The 21,168-nt window shown below is 42.1% G+C and overlaps 1 non-coding gene across 1 annotated transcript; it reads left to right on the forward strand.

The window, feature by feature from the left end:
• Positions 1–10,405: 10,405 nt before the first annotated feature.
• Positions 10,406–10,512, forward strand: LOC122092560. The gene has a single exon (XR_006144213.1). It is a non-coding gene; the product is annotated as a small nucleolar RNA R71 (small nucleolar RNA).
• The last annotated feature ends 10,656 nt before the right edge of the window (positions 10,513–21,168 follow it).

Raw genomic sequence — 21,168 nt, forward strand, 5'->3', positions numbered from 1 at the left:
GCAACTTTCTTAGCAGGCGAAGAAGGCCTTTTGCCACATCTCCTCATCCATCAAGCCACTAAACCACTTTTGAATTAGACAAGCATTGGAGGAAACTTCAAGTTTGCTCATGCTATTGAGTCAATTAGCTTGATTACCTCTGGTGAAAGCATCAAGCCAATTATCGAGTCTATAGTTGAATCTATTGTTTGTGATTCTATGTCAATCTCCCCTTTTGAGAAGAGTGTAAAGTCCTTGTATGACGAGTCTGTTACTCCTTCTTTCATGAATGAAATTTTTGATTCCGAGTATGGCTTGCCTCCTTTTTCCGATGATGATCTTAATAAATATCAAAAATTAATGAAACAATGCAAACCAAAGGAAGCCCAACCCATCCGTAAGGATACTTGGGTTATTAAAAGCCCAACTCTTGAATTTTTGGTTTATATGCTATCTCCACCCAAATGCAGTTTGTTCCAATCTTTGAAGAAAGATTGCTTAAAGGAAATTCAGGATTTCTTCGGATGGAAAGAAGAAGAAGTGAAGCAGTTTGTCAGATATGGGAAGATCTACATTATGAAGGTGGCTTAGATCTTCATCCAATATCTACCAATGGGAGGAATCCATTAGAATTGATCCCTGGATGCTTATTTACTTTGCATGATAGCTCGTTATGTTCTCCACACTCTTGGGCATGATGCACCATCTGTTCTAATTGAGATAGTAAAACAGTTGAAGATGGGAGGTGACATCATCCCTACTGTTCTTGCAGAAACGTTCAAGGGATTTGATGACTTGAGCTATGGCCATAAATTTGGACTAGATAACTATCAAGGAAGTCCTACTATTTTTTAGATTTAGCTCGTCAAGAAACTGAAGCTCACCACACCATTAAGGGGAAGCCCACTTAGAGTTTTTTGTTACTGGGATAAGAGAGAAGTTCTAGAATTCGACCTTATCACCAATTGGAAGAAGTACTTGTAGGAAAGGACTATGCAGGATATCGCATGGAGGTTCCCAATGAAGCCATAAGAAGATTTTTTGATGAAGACCCATGGCCACAATTATGTCAAATTGATGGGATTGACACACACGTCCTTTTATTTTCCTATGTACATCAGCCAACAATACGGGCTGGAGGAGACGGACCTAGAAGAGTTAGTGACTTTCACCCACCTCAAGAATTGTCTCCCCACCTTGTTATTCACCTATCCCATCTGTGGTAGGAAAGTGGTCCCCCTTTTCATATAATACACTTGGTAATGGAATGAGGAAGTATGTGGATTTTCATGTTATCCCTATTATTCTAGTTATGACTTGAGTTATGGAATTGATTGTGCCTAAGCATTGCAAACAAACCAAAAAAAAAAAAAGGGAAGAAAGATTTTCTTTGTGCCAAAAGTAAGTTTTCATAGAGATGTTGAAATAAAGTAATGAACAAGCAAGGGGAGGGAAACAGAAAAAAGAAAGAAAATATCCATGTGTTTGTGTTTGCAAGAAATACGGGAACAAATCCCTATGGGTCAGAAGCCATCATCTGAACCGTACTTTGAACCATCCTCATGAAGCACCAGGGAGTCCACAGATGCTACTTCAACCTACTCCAGCCTCTAGGTCAGGTCCTCAATCAATGCACCCTACCGAGCAATCTCCTGATCCTTTGTAACTATCACCTCCCACAGGCCATAGTGCATCCTCCTAATCTCGGCATAGACCTTCGAGGACACCTAAGAAAGAGCATATCAGCCAAAGGAAGTCAAGAGTTCATTGGAAAATGATCAGATACTCACATAATCATAAGGAATAGGCAGCCCAAGGGAAGCGTCTACATCTATGTTTGGTTCTAGAAGATGAGGGCGACTGGGGTTGGTCACGTTGGGATAGGTCCAGGTAGGGAAGCCGCGAAAGGGGATGTTAGCGACCCTGAGAGACCTGCTGGCACTAGTAGAGGGCCTTGCTTATGAAGGATCGATAGCACTAGCATGCGACCAAACAGCAGAAGGATCTACACGTCTCATTCTCCCCCGAAAGAATATCAGTCAAAACCAAAAGAAGGAAGAATCTGCAGGAAATACTCAAGAAAGGGCAACAAACCACTGGACCATTGGAACCGAGAGGGCTGCACACTGTCTCCTCCTCCAGGAAGGCTCTGTAGTCCCTATCCGGATCAAGAAAGACGTCCCATACTCCGTTAGCCAAGTGCCTCATCTTGTCTGCAGGGATGATCTCTGGATAGTGCGTGGTGGGTGGAGGAAGATCGAGAGAAGGACGTGGATCGATGTCTGATCACTAGGGTACTACTCTCTCTCCTAAGTACAAGGCATAGCCCCACAGGCCCTGGAAAAGGACTCGGTTCTCAAACAATTAATGAAGCCAGTCGACTCAATTGGAATCCGAAAACACCAGGTCATGGAATGGTCTCCAAGTAGCCTCCAAAACCAAGGAAGGGTAAGTACAGCATCAAGCGAATAGAATTGACTATCAAACATGGCATACCTCAGTGAGATCATTCAAAAGAGAACGAGCAATGGTCCCAGGAGGATGGTGTCAAGCCCAGACCACTTGATTATCTCCCCATTTTACAGCTAGGGGGAAGAAGAATGTCTTAGGATCCCTCAGTTTAGGGGGCTATGGTTCCCAGATGCTCAAAACACCAGGGCTGTTTTGAGAAATCAAAGTAAGAAAGTGCAGACCAAATGACTGAAAGAAAATAGATCTAAGAAGGAAAGTTACCTGGATGATGTAGCCTACCCCCTTGAGGCCCCTATCCCCATAAGACAGCAGGTCCAGGAACCGCAGGAGATATGCATATAGGCAGCCCTGACCTAGTCCCAGGTATCTACTGTGCGAAGATCTTTGAGGAAGAATACCAGACGGATATTTACTCCCCCTTAGAGGTCATTGAAGAGGCACTAACCCACGGTAAACAGTAGGAAGGAATGTACTATCTGAGACATGTTGCCTGGATTCTCCCCCAGGCCAACTTTCCACCATCGGGCACTAATCTCCCCTAGGCAGATGCACGTCTGGTCTTTAATGGTGATAACGGTCAGATCTGCGAACTCCCTGGTAGTTGAGAATCCTGCAGGTAGGGTCATGGTTCTGCCCCCAAATGGATTGCCTGTTAAGGCATAGAAGCACATAGGCTTAATGGTGATCTCGCCAACAGGAAGGTGAAAAGTGTGAGTATTCAGCCACCACCACTCCATCTCCTTCACCCTGCGAGGGAGCATCCTATGCCAGACTGAACCATGCTTGGGTGGCTATAGGCGGCCAAGGTAGGCGGTTCCTTCCCCTCATGCTAATGGAAATAATAAATAAGTAATAAAAGAAAAGAAGCAGCAAAATGCAAAAACAATACAAAACAAGAATAAAAGATGGTCAAAATAAGGAATGACATGTAAAGACTTACCCAAGAACCCCACATGAAGTTGCAGATGTGATTCCGACTGTTGTGAAGGGTTTGCCCGAAATACCAATCAGTCCAGCCCTCATCCTTGTGGGAAGGACTACTACAACTCTCGAGCTGGACCTCTCCCAAAGTCTTCCTCTTCCTCTTTTCAGACATATTTTTAGAAATTTCAAAAAGCACCAGAAGCTTTTAGAAATTATAAAAAGCCCTAAAAGGTTTCTCAATTTACATAAAAGCCCATGAGAATGTCAATCTCTCCAAATAGGTCCTCCCTCAAGAACAAGATGAATATCTTCGAGAACTCCAAGAGCAAAATGAAGAACATCAAGAACCAGAGGAAAAACTTCAAGAAAAACCAGAGGGTTCTAGGAACTCACTTCACTCAGAAAAGTTAGAATGAAGAATGAACAGAGGAGGGGACCCATTTTATACAAAAAAAATAAAAATTTAAGGTTCCAAATCAAGCATCAAGAATCAAATTCTAAACCAAAAATCAAGAACCAAGGAAAAATCAAGAGGAGACATAATTTACCCAGCCCTGGGCAGCCCAATCTCATTGACCCGGCCTCAAGTGGCTAAATTGTATTTACCCGGCCCCAGGCTGCCCAATCTCATTGACCCACCCCCAAGTGGCCCATTCGCATTTACCTAGCCCCAGGTAGCCCAACCTTATTGAACCTGCCCCAAGTGGCTTAATTGCCTTTACTTTGCCCTAGGCAGCACAATCTCATTGACCCAGCCCCAGGTGGCCCAATCTCATTGACTCGGCCCCAAGTAGCCTAATTGCATTTAATCGGCCCTAGGTGGCCCAATCACTTTTATTCAGCCCTAGGTGGCCAAATGTTGTTAACCCGGCCCTAGGAGGCCCTTTCTCTTTGAGTCAGATCCAAGTGGCTCGATCTCATAGATCAAATCCCTGAACTGGCACATGTGAAGCCCAACTAAGGAAAATCCAAGCATCAAACATTTTTTACTTATTGCAAGATTGGAAGAGCAGTGAATTCCTCCCTTGTAACCATCGGTCCTCGATAGTCCAGATTGGCTCGAAAGATCTACCCTGGAGACCATATTTCCCTAAATGGCACAGGCGAGGCCCAGCTAAGGAAGAATCAGGATCAAAGTGCTAACTTTTTTGTAGGATTGGAAGAGCAATGAATTCCTTTCCCCCAATGGCAGCCCAGGTAAGTCCTAAAACTTTAGACATATTATCTATTGTATTTTTTTAACTCTATCGTAACTGAGCAAGATGATGGCAGTATATGCTCCAGGAGACAAAATGTGGTCGTTCTTTTCTTTGCCCTTCGATCATTGGTACAAGCCTCGATTAAAGAGGGGCATTCTATAGGCACCCAATTTTGTCACCCTCCTCTAGCTATGATGAGTATGGATCTTGGACGTGACTTTCGACTTCCAACTTCCGACCAACAGAGATGCTGATGGAAACATTCCCCTACCCAAAACCCTAGAAATCCCAATGCGAGAGAGTGGAAGGTCTAATTTTGACTTTTCATATATGAAGAAATCTGGTCAAGATGACCATGTAGATAAATAGTGCTCGAAAATATGATTCTGATGATATATGATATGTCAAAATTGGGCCAACAAATCTCCGGCAATCATCCCTAGAAAATCATGCCTTTTCGCACAAATGTTACGCACATAGACAGTCCCGTTGGATACCTGGAAAAATCTCTCACCTAACCCAAATACCCTAAAATTCATCCCCTACCTACCTAGATAACCCCAAAACACTCCTAGTTCTGAAACCCTAGAAATCCCTGCACGGGAGGGAAGGGGTCTAATTATGGCTTTTTATATACGAAGGAATCCGATCAAGATGACCATACAAATGGATAGTGCTTGGAAATACGATTCCGATGATATATGGTACGGCAAAATTGGACCGACGGATCTCCCGTAACTTTCCCTGGAAAATCACATTTTTTTCACCGTCCACCCAGCCAGCCAGCCAGCCCAGCTAAACCAGCCAGCCCAACCAAGCCATCCAGCCAGCCAACCCAACCAAGCCTGTCCAGCCTGGCCGCACACCCCTGCCGCACATTGTGCATAGCCTCACCGCACGTCTGGCACATTGTGAGCGGCCTTGTCGCACGCCATGCACATTGTGCCTGCACATGATGCACATGGCCTGCACACCGTGCACATTGCCCGCACACTCGTGCGTGCACGCACCCGCTATGCACATTGTCTGTACACCCATGCATTCGTGCACCTGTGACATCACCTCCACCCCCTGCCTAAACCTTCTCTCTCCCACTTTTTTAAAAACTACCTTTTTTGGCTAAACTTTTTCTCTCCTCCCGTTTTTCTAAAAACTACCTTTTCTAGCAAAACCTTCTCTCTCCTATTGCTTTTTCAAAAATTACCTTTTTTGGCTAAACTTTTTCTCTCCTCCCACTTTTCCAAAAATTGCCTTTTTTTGCCTAAACTTTCTCCCTCCTGCTTTTCTGAAAACTATCTTTTTTGGTTAAACCTTCTCTCTCCTTCCATTTTTTCGAAAACTACCTTTTTCAACTAAACCTTCTCTCTCCTCTTGCTTTTCCAAAAATTTCCTTTTTTGGTTAAATCTTCTCTCTCCTTCCGTTTTTTCAAAAATCACCTTTTCTAGCTAAAATTTCTCTCTCCTCCCATTTTTTTTCTGAAAGACCCACTGGACAAAAGCCCTCCCCACCCATTTTTGCCATCAAACCCCCTTTTACCCATTGGAAAAAAATCCTATCTCTTCACTTTAGGCAAGAGCCCCCTTTTGTCCACTTGATAAAGGGGTTCCCCCTCTCCTATTTGGCTGGAAAAAACTATAAACACCCCCCTCTCTTAGAAAAAATAGACCAACAGACCAGAATCAATTTCAAAGTGAAATTTTCCTCCCCTCCCCCCTCTTGATTATCTTTCGATCTTCGGAGCGATCTTCGTCAAGATCCAAAAACTCATTTGGATCTTCAAAGTGTTCTTTGGGATCTTGAAGATCTTCAATCCAAATTCTTAGTTAGATCCAGTTTTTAGCCAAAAGAGTATATTCTTGAGCCACCTCCCTTGAGTGTTCTTGAGATAGAAACCCCCCCTTTTGAGGTTCTTTGGGTCTACGAAGAGATCTTGGTTAAGATCTGAAACTCTGTTCGGATCTTCAAAGTGTTCTTTGAGACTTTGGAGTTCTTCAATCCATTTTTAGGTCAGCCCGTTTATTTTCAAAAATAGTCTTTCCTAGCCGAACCTCTCTCCCAGTGTCCCTAGAATATTTCTAGAAATAGTCATTCCCAGCGGAAGCTCTGTTGTAGTGCCACCTCAGCCTAGCCCTCCCTTAGCCTATCCCCAGTGGAAGCTCAGTTGGAGTGCCACCTCATCCCAAGCCCGAAAATAACATTTCCTAGCCGAACCTTTGTCCGAGTGTCCTTGGAATATTTTCATAAATAGCCATTCCCAGTGGAAGCTCTACCGAAGTACCACCTCAGCTTACCCCTCCCTTAGCCTATCCCTGGTAGAAGCTCTACCGAAGTGCCACCTTAGCCCAAGCCTAGAAATAGCCTTCCCTAGCCGAAGCTCTGTTCGAATCAAAATCTAGAAATAGCCTTTCCTATCCGAAGCTCTGTCAGAATCCAAATCCGAAAGCGACCGTTCTTAGCTAGAACTCTGTCCAGATACCATCACAATTAGCATCTCTCAAGAAAGGAAGTTGGAGGTCAAGATCATCTTCCCCTGAGCCGGGAGAACATGAAAGACAGTCCGAGTCGGTACCAATCAGGGGCCCACCCCTTTTGATGCGAAATAGGGGATAAGTTCAGGTATAATTTCTCAAGCAACTTGTCATAATATAGACTTTAAACAGACCTTGTATTAGTGTATATAGTAGATTGAATTCAATTAATGTATATAAATGTGTAATAACTTAGCCATATATGTGGAATAGTAATAGTTATGGAAAATGTTCGTTCTCAAGCATCTAGCAAGAATATCGGTTAAACCGGGTAGATTGGGTGCTTAACACCTTCCCAACTCTGTCACCTGACACTTACCCTAAATCTTTGGACCAGACCAAATTTTGGGCCATTTTCTCAGGAATCGGGCCCACCACAGGGTCCTAGGCCCATAACCCTAGGTGGTGACTCCAAACCCCGTTTGCATGATCCTGATCCTCGAATTGGACCATCATCAAAACCCCCATCTCAAATGATGAATTTTACACTCTTACGAAAGAGGCCTCCGCATATCTCCAAGCAACAATACGGTGGTACGGGACCTGTAAGAGAAGCACACACGACTCGAACCCCTCCCCCTCATATAAAGGTGAAGAGAGAGAGAAGAGAGGACAGGGATGCATAGCCCATCCATCTTCGGCTGCTACCCTCACACAGGGGCATTGCAAAGCCCAAAGGGCATACGCCTATATACAAATGTTCCATACGGGTATGTAAAAGTGGTCTTATGTTGGTCTTCTAAAGAAATTGGGATCTGGTTATAGCTGGAATATCCATAAAAAAAAAATAGTATTCATGTCTAGCTAACCTCTCTAACATCTGGTCAATGAATGGCAATGGGAAGTGGTCCTTCCAAGTTGCCACATTAAGTTTCCTATAGTCTATGCACACTCTCCACCCTGATTGGACACGGGTTGGAATTAGTTCATTATTTACATTGGGAACTACAGTCACATCAGACTTCTTAGACACTACGTGAACTGGGCTTACCCATTGGCTGTCAGAAATAGGATAAATTATTCCATGATCTAAGCACTTTAGGATCTCTTTCTTAATGGCTTCCATCATCACTGGATTAGCTCTTCTTTAAGGTTCCGCGGATGGTTTGGAATCCTCTATATGATGTATATGATGTTACACAATAGAAGTGCTTATACCCTTGATATCAGCCATGGTCCAACCTAGGGCTTTCTTATTGTTTTTTAACACCTTAAGTAATTCTTCTTCTTAACTAGAAGTCAAATCTGAAGAAATTTTTATTGAACGAGTCTAGTCAGGCCCTAGGAAAGCATACCTCAAATTAGATGACAACTTCTTAAGATCTAGGTTCGGGGGCTCAACTATAGAAGGTTTGGGAATGAAATTGGAAAGGGGTCCTAAGGGCTTCACAAGTGTGTGAAGACTCAAGACTTCAGAAAAGAAATTTTCACTATCATCATCCAACTCATCCATACACTCTTGGAATTTTGAATCAAAATCAATTTCAAAGTCGGTAATTAAATCATCAAAAAAATCTAGAAAATCCTCAAGCATATTGATCTCTTCTTCTATATGTGGTTGCTTGCCTAACCTAAACATGTTAAAACTCAACAGTTTGGTTGCCAAAAGATAACCTTAGGAAACCATTCCAGAATTGATTAATGCATTACTGGTAGCCAGGAATGGTCTTCCTAGAATTATTGGGATCTCATCCTTAGTTGAGAAGGGCTTGGTATCTAACACAATGAAATCAACTGGGAAAATAAATTCTCCCACCTTAAGTAAGACATCCTCAACCATCCCTTTAGGAATCTTAACAGACCTATATGCCAACTGAAGAGTAGTTCCAGTGGCTTTTAATTCTCCCAATCCTAGATCCTTATACATATGGGAAGGCAAAAGATTCAAGCTTGTGTCAAGGTCAAGTGAGGCATGCTCAATATAGGTACTACCTATGACACAAGCTCTGGTAGGACTCCCTGGATTCTTATACTTGGCGGCTATAGGTTGAGTAATTACCTGCCAAGAATGTCTTTTTGGGCACACTGGTGATACGTTTATGAGTACACAAATCTTTTAGAACTTTTGCATAGGTAGGGATCTAGGATATGGCATCCAAAAGAGGGATGGTCACTTCTACCTTCTTAAAGACTTCTAAAATTTTATCCATGGAAGCAGTCTTCTTTTTATTTATCAATTGATTAGGAAAGGCGACAGAAGCAACATAAGGACTGTTAGGGATTTTCCCTGTTTTGGAAGAATCATGTTTATTTCCTCAACCAAATCATCTTTAGGTTCATCAGACGAACCTAGAACAAGAGGCACACTTGTGTCCTCAATAGAAAGAGAGTTGACAGGAGTAATAGATGGGGAAGATTTAAAAATACTCTGTTAGTACTCTCTACCACTCCTAAGGACATAAACAACATTACATTGGTTGGAAAGCTCTTGTTGGGTCTAACCTTGTACTACATTCAATGATGTATTAGGAGGTGCTTGTGAATTAACCGGCTTATGATGCCTAGGGTTAGACTCTGGTTGACTGGGCAAAGTTTTCTTCTCCCTCTCATGCAAAATTGAGACAACTAGGGTGAGTTCTCTCATAAGATTTTGATGGCTTGTCATGAGGAGGGCCATATTCTTTTCTAAGTCACTTACTCTACTTGCCTCTCCAGTGTTGGTAAACCCAGGGGATTGCTGATAAGATGATAAGAGATGGGGCCTAGGGAAACTAGCCTAAGGTCCAACATTTGGCCTTGGAAAAGTATTTGGGGCAAAAGGTTGTTGTGTAAAGGGAGACCTTTGGGGTCCAGATTGACCTTGACATGAAAATTAGAAGGTTTCCTACTTGAATGCACTAGTTCCAAGAGAAATTTGGGTGATTTTTCCATCCTAGATTGTAAGTGTTACTATATGGATTATTCTGATATGAGGCATTCACACTTTCATTGGAAGTGCTCCCGAGGTGTTGGGGCATTTTTCTATGACATGTCCAGAGGCCTGGCACCAAGCACACATCTTAACCAAATTGACTGATGATGGCTCTCTAGGAAAAATAGCCTCAATCCTTTTGATAAGGCTATCTAAGTGGGCTTCCTTAGTTGCTAACCCATCAACAAAATATCCTTTTCCTCCTATGGTTCTTTCACTCTCTTGGGTTGATTCCCACTCACTGGTTTTGTCAGCTAAGTCAAGGAAGAATTCCCATGCGTTTCCTTCATCTGTAAAGGATGTGAATCCCTCAGGGCACATAGACTTTATCATTTATTTAGTTGGGTAATTAATACCCTCATAAATTATTTGACATAAATGCCATAAGTCTAAGCTATGGTGAGGGCATTCTTGGAGTAGATCCTTCAATCTCTCCATAAGTTTAGAAAATGACTCTCTAGGCTTTTGCCTAAACTGAAGGATATCACTTCTAAGCTTATTGGTCTTGTGAGTTGGGAAAAACTTCTTAAGGAAGACAACTATGAATTGTTCCCATGGGGTTATGGAATTTGTGGGTAACCCATACAACCACTTTTTAGCTTGGTCTTTTAATGCAAAAGTGATGAACCTAAGCTTAACAGGATCATCAAAAAGTTGTTGGGTCTTAATTAGAACACATACCTCTTCAAATTCCTTTAGAAATAGGTATGCATCCTCAGAGGTCAGCCCATGGAAGTGGGGCAACATAGTGATGTACTGAGATTTGAGCTCAAAATTATTGCCTTGGGCTTGCGGTAGAACTATGTAGGAAAGTTGGGCTACTTTAGCAGGGTAGAACCTATCTTTCAGAGATTAAGGTGGAGGGTTTTGTTGTTGGTCTAGGTCTCCCATAATGAAAGGTTTTGATGAGAGTATAGGTATACGATCAATACTTGTTGGATCTCTTCTTTCTAACTGATTCTTAGTATTACGTATCCACATAGCACTCATGAAACAGAAAACTACCCACAACTAGAATAAGACAAACCACAAACAGAAAAGAAAATTTTTTTTTGGAAACATTTTTCTATTTTTTTTTTTTGTGTGAGCTTATTGGCAGGGATCCAAGGTTGCTCAATTCAATTCTTGAGGTACTGCTATAGGGCGAAACCTATCTTTATCATATTGTGAGGCTTGGTGACCTCCACTGATACAACTATTATTGTAAGTTTTTCTTCTCAGTAATTCAATAAAAGAAAAAAAAAAACAAAACAAAGCAAACAAAATAAAGCAAACAAAACACTCCGATTTATCAAAAGAAAGTAAAAAATAACATGGAACTATCTCCCCGGCAAGGAGCCAAAAACTTATTTGAATTTTAAAAGTAACCGCAAGTATACGGATCAATGTAGCTAACGGATCGAACACAAAGAGAGTAGCCACTTTATTTTTTGTTTCTTTTAGTAATGCGAAAGTGTAATGATTGATTATGGTGACCTACTTCTAACTACTGTCTTAACACAAATGCATCTAAAAGCGTCGTGACCAACACATCTAGGGAATTTGGAAATTGGAATTGAAATTAAGAATTGAATGACCTAACCATTCACATCTAACCCTAACCTTTCTTCATCTAGGAATTTAAATACTCAAACCACGTAATCAAAAAGTAAATAACTGAAAGTAAAAGTGCTAAAATAAAAGGTTCTGAAAAGTAAATAAATAAAATAAGAAAGGAAAGCTAGAGAGAGGCATACAAGTAGGTATCTCTACTTAGCCCGAGGGATGCACCATGAATAATATGAGCTTCCCTACTTGACTAGAGAGTACTTGTCACACCTCGTTCACACAGAACCGGACCAGTGACTGGGTTAACTCCAGTTAACCCAAACCTGCCAGGATCTTCTGATACAATACCCCACCACAGCATACCCACATCTAAGATAAGTGTTCAAAATTTCAACGGAAGACTTAAATTACCTGTAAAAATCCCCAATATACTTGATACCCAAATTGTAGTATATAGCTAAGTATATGTGGGCCTGCAGGCATGATATTTACACAAAAAGAATAACAATTTACTTATCAAGTACACAAAAAGGGGGGTCACCAAAAGAATCAAAAAGTAAAATCCTGTACGGTGTCATTACTGCGGTCCCGCAGTATAGCCCTCGCACATGCAATTAGCACCGTGCTCATACTCCTTGGGGACCCACCAATCCTTAATGGAAAACTCTATAGTGGGGCCCAACTCCTGATCTTTAGGCAGGTGACCTGTAAAATCATCTAAAAGAGGTACACACGTGGGATGAGCTCACTAGCTCAGTAAGTGAAAAGAAAGACCACACAACAATCACATCCATATGCACTATATGCTACGCAATTCATTTTAAATCTTATCCACCTAAACAACATTACTAAGTCTTTGGTTATGTGCTACTTACAACCACAATGCACGTATGCCCCAGGTACGAGCCACGAACTCCATCCTGCCATACGCCCATAGGGTTATCGGAGAAGGCCCACCGTGAGTACTCAAAAAAGTAAAGCATGCCGACTACCGGCTCTCAACATAAAAGTAAATGACAGAAAAGTAAAGGTTCTGACCCCAGCAATTTAAAAGCAGTACGATTGGCCCTCTTGAATATACCACTGAGGTTGCCCACTGTCCTAATGACCAGCCGGGCGTATGTCTAACCGCCACAGTGACCCGACAACCGCGACTACTGTTTCCCCCAAGTGATAACCCAACACCTCAACCCCAGTTGGGAAGGGTCGTAGCACAGGGTATGAGAATCCTAAACCGCATGCTCCTATATGACATAGTACGATTGCATAGTTCCACCGCGTCCCATTCCACGGGCCACCAATGTACTCGTTTCCAAGCCGACTACGACATCTAGTCTAATAATGCATCATGCATAGTAATCTAACCATTCATCACATAAGCACATCAATCATTTAACATTGAGAATGTAAATCACCACCCACATATCATAATTCCTTTGTTTAGAATGCACAAGCAATACGTGCGAATAGCATACGATGATGACTAATCTACACATAATTTGCATGATGACATGGCTAGTCTAGATACAATTTAATGATGTAACAACACGCCTTAAAATAAATTCAAATGTCCTCTCCCCACTTACTTGTTGTGTACAAAAACTCACGCTCGGTACGGGTGAGATCCAGCGCGAGAAACGTAAATTCTAGTGGAACCTATCATAAGCGAATGGGGTTAGCATTTCACCACCTTGGGGTTAAAACTAACAATGTTTGATGTTTAAATATGTTTACAATCATAAAAGAGGGTTTCCCGTCCGTTTTAGGCCCATTCGGACTCAAAAATGCAACCGGGGGGCCAACAAGTGGGCCAAACAGCCCACCTATCATCGCCCATCGATCTTCACAGGTGGGCTGAATAGCTCGCCGGTCGAACCGATGGGCCCCCTTAGGCGGGTGGCTTCGCCCATCGGTTCTCGTCCACCGGTGGGGACCGAGGGGCTATCCCCTTAGGTGGGTGCTTTGCCCGCTGGTGGGGACTGAGGGGCTACCCCCTCAAGCGGGCGGCTTCGCCCGCCGATCTTCGCCCACCTGTGGGGCCGGAAATTTGCTTTCTTCCTTGAAATGTTCCTCAACCTTGGGGAAACCAAATGGGGCTGTTCCAATCACATTTTCCACACATGTAATGTAGATCTAAGTTAGATTTAAGGATTGAAAAGCCATCTTACCTTCTTTGCTCAAGAAATCTTCCAAAACCTCAAAATCACCTCTTAACTCAAGAAATCACTAATGCTTCTCAAATCTTGTAAACACTTCTTTAAACCTTCAAAATCAACACATAGACCATCTATTAAACCTCATCTCAAGTGAGATTTACACGATCTCAAGGAACTCTACCCAAATCAAGGGTTTCACTTGGGGTTTGGTGAAAATTTAAGAAGTATAGTTGTCGTTCACCTCAAATCGTAGATCTCGTATTGGGGATCACTTTTTCGGTGTCAAAATGAGAAGATCAAACCTCGGCGTCGCTTAAAATCATTTCTTCCTCCTCTTTCTTTCCCTTTCTTCTTCTTCGTTCTCTTTTCTTCCTTTCTTTTCTCTCTCCTCTTTACTCTTCTCACCGACTCTTTAATGCATTAAATCAGAAAAAGGAAAAACATAATAAGTACTATTTATACTTAGAGAATATCTAGTAACCACATGGGTGGGTCACTCAGGTGGGCAGGTTCGCCCACCTGTTGGTCAAAACTTAGCCAAACAATTGAGATTTCGTTGGAATTCGACTCTCGGCATGTATCTCACTCTCGGTATGAGATAAATAATATGTATACACTTTAGGATATGGCTATGTACCAGCATTACCCGTACATGACCTTATGATACATGCACGTACACGACTTGGGTACACCCGTCTCCTCTGGCACTGATTCGGACTTGTCTGGCCAACCTATGTTCAAAGTCACCCTTGCCATCATGGTCCATAAGGAACCCACGTTAACCCTCTCTAGTTCGGGTCCTACATAGTTAAACCGGGTCAACCGTGTAATTAAACCAGGTTTTAAAAGTAGGGTATCACAGTACTCTTACAAGGGCTTTTCTATTTGGATTTAGGGGAAAGGATGCTATATAAATAATCAAAATAAAAGGATGGTTTCATGGCTAGAGAGGGGCAAAGCCAACGGATAATCTAGCCATGAACCTTGGGGGAAAGGGAGAGCAATAATGTAAAACTAAAAATTTAAAACCTAATTTAAGAATGAAAGGGTAGCAAGAAGAGGGAATGAGAGGGGGGTGAGAAGACTTATAAAGGAGCCTACTTACTTGAACTTCAATCCTTGAATTGAAAACTTGATCAATTTGAGATACTACCAGCCCTAAAAATCAGATCTAAACTAAATTAAATCTGAAATTGCTAGGCCTAGAGAAAACAAATCATGAAGAGAAAAACTTGAACTTAAAAGAGATGCTCCACAGCTTGTTATTGTCACCTAGAACTAAGCCTAGAAATAGAAATTAAAATTATTACACTTTTGAATGACTTGAATAACATAAACCATAAAAATAAAAGACATTGCATTCATGAAACAAAAACCAATTACAAAAGTGCTTAAAGTAAGAAAAACTAAGAAGAACTAGAACTAGAACTAGAAGGGAAGCACAACTAAAAATTAGAGAAAAAGAGAGCAAAAGAGGACAACCCTTTAGGGTTTGGACTCCCATTTATAGGGAATAGGAGAGAGAGAGGAAGACATCGAAGGGTGGATCCCCTTGGACGATTTTGATGAGGTGGAGGGGAAGAGAGAGGAGGGAAAATAGGGAGTAGGGTATTTTTCTTATTTCTTGCCTTTTTTTCCTATATTTTTTTTCTTCTCTTTTGTGCACAATCTCTTAGCTGAATTTGTGTGATGAGGTGGAGGAGAGAGAAAAGAGAGAGAATCGTAGGATAGGAGATTTCCCATGATTTTGATTTCCTTTTTTCTTTCCTATTTTTTCTCCCTTTTTTCCTCCTTTTTCTCTCTCCTCTTGCGTAAAAAACCCCCTTGGCCAACCTCTATTCCTTGCTTGAATCATTGGTGATGAGTAGGAGAGAGCAAATTTTCAAAAAAAAAAAAAAAAAAATGGCAGCCAAGAGGTTTGAACTTGAGACCTCCTAATGAGCAAGGGATTTTGTACACCACAACTCACCAACTATGCTATGTAGTTGTTGTTACCAAAAATGAATCTTTAATCACTTAAGGGTGTGGTCCATCGACCTTTCTTGATATTTGGAATATTCCTTGTACCCCTGGGACAACTGCAGATGGGCTGATTTTGCATCTTGGTTCAGTTCTGATCCATTATTCTTTTTCTGGCCCGAAAAGAATAATCACTTGTATGGGTGACCAAACAGATGTGTACTTTTAATTGAACATGTCCATTTTACTTAGAATTTCATTCTTTTGCAACCATTGAAAGAAACAAGACCTCTTTATGTGTAAAATTGGAGATATAGCGCCCGATAGTCCTTAAGGCCTTAAAAATATAAAACCTGTAAAAGAGAGTAAAACCCAAGGTAGCTCCATTCTAAATATGTAAAATGTATATTTTACTATCCTAGATTCCACACATAAATTTGCTCATCAATTTGTAATCTTAACATGCTACTTATACATGCGTCTGTGACTAATGAAGATTCCTTGACAAGAATCATGTTGCACAGGAACACCCGATCCTGATCCAATGCATCACCTCCCGCTTCCCCTAAATGGAACCGAGGTTAGACCAAGCAACGTGCCATTATCCCCACCCATTCTCACAGTCGAAGATGTTGCCACCATAATGGGCAACATGATGCATGAAGTGGAAGAATAGTAGGCCCAATTTGGGATAGATGCCCGGATCCAAGATGCTATGCGAGCTCGAAATGCACCACCTGCACCCCCTACTCCACCAGTGCCAGCCCCAATTCCTGCTAGCTCGGCCACCCCTCAGACATCCAATGGGTTGCAAGGGCAAGTGCAAGGACAAACTCAGGTACATGTGGTCCACCTGACAAAGATGATGGAAAAGTTTCAAAGACTTAGGCCCCCATACTTCTCCAATGTGGGATAAGATCAATTGTTGCCATCAAGATGGATTGATGGGCTGCACCAGTGGGCAAAAGATACTGTGTGTAGACTATCAACTCCAAAACAAAGCAAAAGCTTGGTGGAGGACTACCGAGCCCATTCTGAGGGCAGCCAACCCAAACCCCACTTGGGAAGACTTTAAGGAGACGTTATTCGGTAACTACTTTCCATAGAGCTTCAGAGATAGGAGAGTACATCACAGTACATCAGGGTATGGGAAAGAGGCCCATGTGGTCAACTGATTCTAAGGGAGAAAGCAAGCTTTCTAGAGGCCCTTATATCAACCCAACCTCAGTCTAGTTTAGAAAACTAGAAGCAAGCCAAGCCTCCCTGCCCTCCCGCTCTTGTGGTGTATCTTAGTCTGTGGGCTCAAACCCTAAGTGCTTTTACTATGACCAGCCAGGTCACTTAGTCAGAACATGTCCCCACCATCGGCCGGGTGATGCACTTTATACTCTACCACCTAGGCCCCAGCAGACATATTCAACTAATAGGCTAGTGCAACCACCACAGGGCCAGAGCCTCTAAGGAAGGGTGTTTGCTATGACAACCGAGGATACGGAAGCTACACCAGGTGTGGTGATAGGTACCCTATTGATATCATTATTACCAGCATATATGTTATTTGACTTAGGGGCGTCCCATTCATTTGTGTCACCGACGTTTGCAAAGAAGATGGGGATTCCACCTAAGAGCTTGACTCAGTGTTTGACCATTAGCACACCCACAAGAAGCGTGGTGGGTTTGATCTATGTATATGAACCATGCTTGGTAACTATAAATGGACATGATTTAAATGCACACTTAATCGAGTTGAACGTGATCGACTTTGATGTGATTTTAGGGATGGACTGGTTGTCCTCTTACATATCTAGTGTGCAATGTGCAAAGAAGGTGATAATTTTCAGACTCTGTGATGAGGAAGAATTGACTTTTAAGGGAGATAAACCTAAGAAACCCAAGAAGGTTATTATATCAGCACTTTAGATGAAAAAGCTACTGGATCAAGGATGTTAAGGCTACTTAGCATTTGTGATGGATACTGAGGTAGAGATCAAGCCATTGACCAAATTGGATGTGTTAAGGGAATTTCCTGATGTGTTTCCAGATGATTTGACAAGATTACCCCCAGACCGAGAAACAGAATTTGTGATAGACTTGCCCCCAAGGTTACCATTCGTTTCAAAGGCTCCTTACTAGATAGCCCCCACAAAATTGAAGGAATTACAAGTACACCTTCAAGAAATTTTGAAGAAGGGATTCATAAAACCTAGTGTATCCCCATGGGGAGCACCGGTACTGTTCATCAAAAAGAAGGATAGAAGTATGAAATTGTGCATTGACAACCGAGACCTTAACAAGCTAACAATTAAGAACGGTATCCTTTTCCAGGGATTGATGATCTATTTGATCAATTGTAGGGTATAAAGTATTTTCCAAAATTAACCTTAGATCGAGCCACCAACAGCTCAGGATCAAGGATAGTGATGTCAACAAGATAGCCTTCAGATTTCGATATAGACATTACGAGTTCTTAGTGATGTCATTTGGGTTGATCAATGCATTGACTGCATTTATAGATTTAATGAACTGAGTATTCTAGGATGTTTTGGATAAGTTGGTCATTGTGTTCATTGATGACATCCTGATATACTCCAAGAGTGCAGAGGAACATGTTGTCCACCTAAGATTGTACTACAACGTCTGAGAGAGAAGCAAGTCAAATTCAACAAGTGTGAATTTTGGCTATCACAAGTGGCATTCGTAGGCCATATTGTCTCGGATAAGGTTATAGAAGTTGACCCACGGAAGGTGAAAGTGGTTCTAGAGTGAGACACTCCCAATAATGTAGCAAACATTCATAGTTTTCTGGGATTGGTCGGATACTACAGGAGATTTATTAAGAACTTCTCTCATATTTCTGCACCAATGACCCGACTCACACAGAAGGGTGTGAAGCTTGAGTGGTCTAATGCCTGTGAGAAATGCTTTAGAGAGCTAAGGCAAAAGTTGGTATCAGCTCCGGTCTTGACCATTCCAACCGGTATAGGTGGTATAGTTGTGTACAGTGATGCTTCCAAACTGGGATTGGGTTGTGTACTGATGCAGCATGGGAAAGTCATTGCCTATGTGTCCTGCTAACTGAAGGAGTATAAGAAGAACTACCCTACCCATGATTTGGAGTTGGCAGCTGTTATATTTTCCTTGAAGATTTGGTGGCACTACTTGTATGGTTAGAAGAGTGAGATATACAGTGACCACAAGAGCCTCAAGTATTTCTTCACCTAGAAAGAGCTCAACATGAGACAGAAGCATTGGTTAGAATTGATGAAGGATTATGACTATACTATCCACTACCACCCAGGGAAGGCTAATGTAATAGCCAATGAACATCTCATTGAGGAGGCTAGGAAACTTGATTTGGTGCTACTAGTGGAAGGTGTCACCTTATCATTATCGGAATTGGTGGTGCAGCCTCGCCTAGTGGATAGGATTACTGCAGTTCAGGTTACTAATGCAGAGTTGTAGGAATTGATAGTAGACTACAAGGAAGGGAAATAGAAGGACCCAGATTACTCCTTAACTAAAGGGGGGTTCTCAAATTCAAGGGAAGGTTGTGTGTGCCCAATGATAGTGATTTGAGAGATACTATTTTGAGAGAGGCCCATAGCTTTCCATACTCCATTCACCCTGGCAGCATTAAAATGTACAAAGACTTGAAAGGTTCCTACTGGTGGAAGGGAATGAAGAATGACGTAGCCATATAGGTGTCAAGGTGCCTCACTTGTCAGCAAGTTAAGGCAGAGAGATAAAGACCCCATGTTTTACTACAGTCACTACCTATTCTAGAGTGGAAATGGGAGAATATCACTATGGACTTTGTCATATGATTACCTCGCACCAACAAGAGTATGGATACTATTTGGGTAGTTGTTGACTACTTGACCAAAGCAGCTCACTTCATCCCAATTAAAGTTACATTCTCCATGGACAAGTTGGCCAAGCTATATATTGACAGCATCTTTCTGTTGCATGGTGTACTAGTTAGTATCATCTCTGATCAAGATCCCAGATTTACGTCTAAATTCTAGACATGTGTGCAGAAGGCTATGGGTACACAACTGAATTTCAGTATGGTATTTCACCCACAGATTGATGGGCAATCAGAGAGGACTATCCAAACCTTGGAGGACCTGCTTCGAGCATGTGCTCTGCACGTGAGCAATAGTTGGGATGAACACATCTCCCTTATTGAGTTCTCCTACAATAATAGCTACCAGGCCACCATCGGTATGGCTTTGTTTGAAGCACAATATGGTAGGAAATGTCAGTCTCCCCTTTATTGGGACAAAGTTGGTGAACGAAACATCTTAGGTCCAGACTTGATACATGCCACTAGTGAGAAAGTGGGTGTGATCAGAGAGAGAATCAAGGTGGCTCAGTCCATACAAAAGAGTTATGTGGATGTTAGGAGAAAGCATCTAAAGTTTGATATGAGAGACAAGGTATTCTTGCGGATCTCCTTAGTCAAAGGGGTGATGTGGTTCGGCAAGAAGGGAAAGCTGAGTCCCAGGTATATGGAACCATATGACATATTGGAGAGGATAGGACTAGTGGCATACCGGATAGCCTTACCCCTAAAGTTGGAGGGCACTCATAATGTCTTTTATGTATCCATATTGAGGAAGTACATAATTGACCCAACTCATGTCTTGACATATGTAACCATGAGTTAAATGAAGATTATGCCTACATAAAGTTCTCAAAAAAGATTGTTGACTAGAAGGACCACATCCTCCGCAATCATACTGTTTCATTCGTCAAAGTAAAGTTGATGAACCACTTGGAGCAAGAAGCCTTTTGGGAGAGAGAAGATGAAATGAAGAAGTAATACCCTGGATTGTTTGACTTACCAGGTATGTTTAGTTTCGTGGATGAAGTTCTTGCAAGGTGGGGAGGATGTTACACCCTTGCCCCAACACATTTTAATTTGAACTTTTGTAACAGATCTCGGACCAGAGATAAAGAGCACCAATGGATTTTGGCTCGCAATGGCTCATTGCAAAGAGGGAAAGGATGATCCCACTTGTTTATGCATATCATACCAACCCAACTAGAGGGGATTCAAACCTTCCAACCCTAAGCAGTAAGTAACCCGACACCTCCCTACCCAAATCCCGGCACGTACCAAAATTGTCAGAGGACCATACACAAAGTACAGGGAAAACCCCTATAGAATGACCAAGTGGGGATAACAACCATTCAAGGTAGAACACTACCTTGACCATTGGAAACAAGGCCACCAAAAGCACCTCGGCTGAATCCAGTGCCTAGAATCTGGTGGCCAACTATGCTACCAAATGGTTCTGGTTTTCGATGTCCATGGGTCCCATCACCCGCATTGTGAATAGCCCCAGATGACCCCATACCCTCTCCCACACCTTTCCTCATGACTTGTACTCCATATGAGTCAAAAGAGGTGGGCCCATGTGTCCCGAATTATGAAATAACCTACTTGGATTGGACAAGGACTAACCAAACAGGACCTATGGATATG

The sequence above is a fragment of the Macadamia integrifolia genome, chromosome 10 (genome assembly GCF_013358625.1).
Source record: "Macadamia integrifolia cultivar HAES 741 chromosome 10, SCU_Mint_v3, whole genome shotgun sequence".
Taxonomy (NCBI): Eukaryota; Viridiplantae; Streptophyta; class Magnoliopsida; order Proteales; family Proteaceae; genus Macadamia; species Macadamia integrifolia.